Genomic DNA, 6,000 nt, shown 5'->3' with positions numbered 1-6,000 from the left:
TGTGTTCCATTTCATTTCATGTAAAAACATCAAAGTGAAGATGAAAGCTTATTACACAATGTTATGCGGGCACGTGTGCATGTGTTTCCAAACCCTGCCAGATGACTCTTGTTACCGCTACCATGTGGCACAGAGTGCTTAGCGCATCACTTCATTAGGAATGAGCAACACAAACACACACACACAGACACGCTGATTGTCTCCTGTGTTGCATTGGCAGGCAGTAGTACCAGCATTAGCATATGAAAGACAGCAGCTGGAAGGTGTAGCTGTCACTGTTGTTGTTTCGTGTTGTATAATCCATTTGGATGGCAGCTCCTCTGTTCTTACTATCCCTCGCCTTGCTAATGTTCACTGGTGCACTCCCTCCTGTCTTTCTGTGTGTCTCCTTCTGTCCGTCAGGCTGGCTGTCTTTTATTATTCCCACTGACTCCATGCGCAACTAATAACTCCCTCAGGAAATGTACTAAGAGACATGTCCCTGTATCCGCTCTTTGAACATGTATGAACGAAAAGTGGACACATGCACAGGTCTATTTCGAATTTCATGTATCTTTGAGGAAAGTCAGGGATCCCAAAAAAAGTTGTTTCCCTTAATCAAGAAATCTGAGCTTTTATTTCCAAGAGTGAAACTGCTGAAGAAGCCTGAATAATGTGAGTTACCATGTCAAGCAACGTTTCAGCGAATTACTTATCAGAGGCTGTACCGTTGGGCTGCGAGATGAGAAAACTTCATCTCAGATAAAGCAGCAGGGTGCAACCGACCGACTCTGCTCTCTGTGTCTGTTCCCGTCTCGCGCTCTTTCACCCAAAAGATGTAAATGTTCAAACGGACTAATTCCTTCAAAGCTACGACGAGCATGAAAGACCGGTCTCCGCCCTCATTGCTAATTGATGGCTGCACATTCCAGCATGAAAGCTCGACGAGCCACGCACGAGATTCTCATTATCAGGAACTACACTTCACTTAGCTCCATTAAAATTACATTGCAGACATCCTAGACATACCTTGCAGTGGTCTTCTCTCAGTGTACGAGTAATCTTCTGTTTGACTGACATTTAATGTGCATGGAAGTAACACTGCACTAAAAGTGGAAGGATATATTCACTATTTCTCACATGGACAGACTCATTTTGTGACACACATGCAGTTAGGTACACAGTGTTTAGTGTAACTTAAGCTCTGATATTATCAGAATATAATCAATTTTGTCCACTATCATTTGGTAAGTCCAAATAGCCTCAGATATCTCCTGAGGAAAATATGTGGCTTTTGTAGTTATAATCTCCACCATGTTCACCAGTTAGTCTTTACCTTTGTCTGTTTGGCGCTGGAAAGCTCGTGAAGCATTTTAGAGTTTCAAAAAATCAAAAGTTTGAGGTGGAAGACACATAAAAGAGCACGGGGGAATTCAAAAGGAGCCCGGATACATGATACGAAAACATTTACACTATTCGACTGATAAAACTGTTGATTTGTGCAGCTTTAATGACATCTCCATATGTCTCTGGTGTGGCCCCTGGAAAACTAAATTATTCATAACAGTGCAATGCTCGTGCTGGTGTTGGTGATGATGTAAGTAGCCTGATCGAAGATATAACAATACCTGAAAGCCATCAGGACAGCAGCTCCCTCACATGAGGTTGACTTTGATAGACACAACAAATGTGCCACACGTTGTGTTGCTAAGAAAATGAGGAGACTCGTGTCACCACTCGATGTTCTGTTCTCCTCTTCTCACAATGTCACTTCCTTACGCCCCCTTCCTACTTGTCAGCCTGTTCCCTAACGTTGACACAACAGGCCTGCGACAGGGACAGTTCTGCAGGAACAGTCCGTCCTCTATACACAAAATAAATCCACTCTGTTTTTTAGGTTCTTATTCGGTGTTTACATTCAGTCCTGAACTTCAGAGTATATTTGTGATGTTTTGACGTGAGACCAAGGTTTGTGTCCCGTCTCCGAACCGGAGTCAGTGTTGCTTATTTCCTTCATGTTAACCAAGTGTCAAATTTTTAACTAATCACATAGGTTTTTGTTTGTCACACATGTAGATGACAGTGAAGATCCTCAAACCTATATCAGATATCCACGTGTCAATGGGAGTCAGTTATCCCACATGTGAAGGATGATATGCACACCAGCTGGAGAACTCTCTCTGCGTGCAACAAGAGAAGCTGCGACAAGACGCGTTTCTATCTCGTTTTAAAATATTCAGTGGCAAAGGTGAGGATAGATTCTAATGCAAAAGGTGCAAATGTAAGTTGTTGCAATTTGGCACCCAGGGCCTTTATATTTACCCAGGACAAATAAAGTGGAAGAGAGAAAACCGCTGGGTCAGAAATAACTGGGGGGGGGGGGGGGGGGGGGGGATAGAGAGAATTGTCTTTTCTGTTTCCGTTCTGCCATTGATATCATTTTCAAAACCGTATCCATAAAAAAGAGTCTCCCCTCTTTCTTCCTTTCTTTCACCTCCAGTCTTGACCTCCCAGCTCCATCAACTCATCTGAGCAGCAGGGCCATAGGGTCACGTTCATAATCTCCTGAGCACAATGAGATACAGGCGTTATAATGCAACAGCCACTCATAATCCAAAAGCTTTTCAGGAAAAACAACACCCATAAAAATCTGGGATTAGGCGGTTCCACGCTACCGGGTTCAGCGACAGGAATATCTCTCACTCCTTCTGTCTTCCTTTCTTTAATCCTCTCTCGCTCTCGGTTTTTCCGTTTTATTTTCTCTCTCACACGAAGCCTTAGTCTCTCTCTCTCTCTCTCTCTCTCTCTCTCTCTCTCTCTCTCTCTCTCTCTCTCTCTCTCTCTCTCTCTCTCTCTCTCTCCTTCTCTAAATCTCGTAAACGGCTTTTGTTCTTATCAGGATGGGATCAGGCAGAAAAGGCTCTATTTGGAGGCTGGGAAAGAAAAGTTTCATGCAAATGTATTTGTCAGGTTTATACTGTACTACGGTGAATGAGAGAGGAAGAGAGAGTGAGGGAGAGAGAGGGAGGGAGAGCACACAGCTTCTCAGGGTTTAGAGACCGTTGTTCCTCTTGCATTGAAAAGTCCTTCAGATACTGTGCCCTTAACACATCCCTGTATCCAGCACCCTGCTCCACTGTGGCTCAGTGTACATAAGCAGGATTAGGGAGCCTGACACAAACACAAGCACACATGCACGCCTGTAGCTTTGCATATTTGAGCAGCACAGCTGGATATCTGGCCCACGTAAAATGGGATAAAACTTTGACTGTCTCCTCATTTCCTGTTTTTTTTTTATGTTACATGGCCCTCGCTCATCCCTGCAAAGCCTCGCAAGAATTGTTTTTCAAACTCCTTGTGAACACGGCCCCGCCTGAACAAGAAGTCGGCCCCTGCCCGGATTCACATCCACACAGGTTTAAATTGCCTGACAGTGAGACAACGTCCCCTCCATACAAATGGGATGTCTATACAACCCCATATAGAGGCATCGCTGTGCAAAGCACGGACACTGAAAGCAATTCAGTCCATTTGTATACGCTGCCAGTGCGACTACAGTGCATTCATTCACCCATCTCACCCGGGCCTCACTCCTCCTCTCCCACCTGCTTCCCCCCTTTTCCTCTCACTTCTTTCCTCTGACCTCCTCTTCTTCCCCCCCTAGATGATACACCTACGCATGATTAATGATAATCCATGCTGGCCATTGGCTGCGATCTGGGAGCATTTTATATGGGAGGCAGCAGGGGGAATTTCGACTCATTCTTTCTCTTTTCCCCGTAGTGTCTTTTACTCAACTGACTCCAGCTTACGGAGGAAAAAGACACCAGAGGGAGCCGAGATAAAAGACGCTTTGGAGAGGAGAGAACCAATGAGCCCACATTTCCCGCCACTAATAGCACTATTTTGAAGAAAAATCTGCTCCAAGCATGAGTAGGAGGAGTGAAACGAGGTTGGTGTCATCTTGTGGTGAAATATGATTCTTTTTATTTGATTTTGGCCTAGTTTAAAAATCCTAAACTTATCCTCTATGGGGTAAATGAGCACGAGCAGAAGGCAGGGATGGTTCATGGGCTGCCAATGCTGGTAAAATTAGTCCTCATAAAACACCTCATAGGAAGAAAGTGAATTTTAATGCAATCACAAAAAAATAAAAACAAACAGAGGAGGGATGGTAAATTTGACCAATGGTGTGATTAGAGGTCCCTCTAGTGGTCAGACCTGCGTTCCCTTTTACTCCCATTAAAGGGATAGTTCAAAACTATATTAAATTTATTATCAGTTTAATATAATTAAAGACAGAGAAAATCTGAATATACTTGCTTTTGAAAAACTGCAATAAGAATTTTTGTATTGACTAATGGACTTATCATTGGAGCATTAGTGTTAAAATATTTGACTTCTAATCCTGTATTTGAAAAATATCTATACATCTTCATTCATTTGTAACGTACAGATTTCAACATATATTGTTTGTCTCATTTAAAACTGCTTAATCAGTTATTTGTGTGTTGAGATCCGTCTATCTTCTAATGCTGATCTTGTAGTCTACGGACATTGATGAGTGTACAGGATGTACTGAGTGTGTAACGTCACTAGATGTCACTGTTTCCCGTATTGTAGCTACAAGGCAACGTGAGGACATCTCGTCTCATCTCTTATGATAAATATCTCCTGGGGACACGATGGTTTTACTGCAGCTTTGAAATTGTCTCCCTTGTTTTCACTAATCTACAATGATCAGCGTGAGGAAAAGAGGATAAACAGAGATTTTAATCATATTCTGATGTTGCGTCCTGAGGGTGAAGGTTTTGTGTGACCACCACACAGAATTACATTAGTTTTAGTCAATGAAAAAAAAGGTTTTATTTGCAACCTCTGCTGCACCGCCAGGCTTTGTAAAGCTATATTCAGATATGTATTTAAAATGAATAAGAAAATCGTAAATTTCAGAATTTACTTTGAGAATCTCTTATGTGGGACGTGGTCCTTTAACAATTTTACATATAGAAACTAAAAGCAAATTCAGAAAATGTAGAGAATCACAATGTTGATTATTTCACGGCTTTATAAAATAGAATCTGGAGCAAAATGTTCTGGTTTTACAATTTTGTTTAGCAGCAACTAATCCTTTTTCAGTTTGATTTGACACACACTGAGGATATTGCAGCATGATCTATAAAACTGTGTCCATCCTATATTTATCCTTTTGATTACAACCTCACAACAAAGTCACAATATTTGAGTAATAATAAATCTGCATCTCTATGACTCACACTGCTCCTGACCTGCTGATGAACTTGTGTGCCCTTTTTTTCTAATTCATGTGCACAGTTAAATATATCCCTTCAGCAGCTCATGAGATTTCCATTGTTTTCTTAAAAATATTATATCAGATTTCGATATTTTTTTCTTTATGAATTATCCACCCCTACACACTGGAAATGTTATTGAAAGGATAAGAGTTATTCCTGGACGAGCCGATACAGACTGTTGCTTTTCTTGCCGTTTATTTCACTTTAAGCTTGTCGTGTTTTTTCTTCCAGTCGCCCTCTCTAAATCAAGCAGCAGCGCTTCTTTCCCTCCTTCTACCTGTCTTCCTGATGACAACTCCTGCCTGACACTCTTACTTTATTCCATCAACCCACTTGCTTTGTGCTTTCTAAGTTACTGTGACAAAGTCTGGCTCACATCTAGCAGCATGGGTGTTGATGAGTTGTCCCCTGGAGGCCACTGGAACGATCTCTCTGTACTGAGTCGAGCAGATGAAGCTCATTTCAGGGCTCATTGTTCTATTGAGTTAATCATGATAACTGTCTCTTGACAGATTATTGGTAGTCATCCATTACAGATTATGGTCTTTAATCAAAAACTAATTTAGTTACAGTGTGTTGCTGCTAAATTGTGTGCATTTGTTATTAGGGCCCAAGCACTGACAGTCACTGACAGACGTGAGGCCCTATTGAAATTGTAAAGATTGTTATTATTCAGGCAAATTAATTGGCTTTATGAGGGCTTTAA

Source organism: Pleuronectes platessa, chromosome 6, assembly GCF_947347685.1.
Source record: "Pleuronectes platessa chromosome 6, fPlePla1.1, whole genome shotgun sequence".
Lineage (NCBI taxonomy): Eukaryota > Metazoa > Chordata > Actinopteri > Pleuronectiformes > Pleuronectidae > Pleuronectes > Pleuronectes platessa.
Note: the sequence above shows the minus strand (reverse complement) of the source record.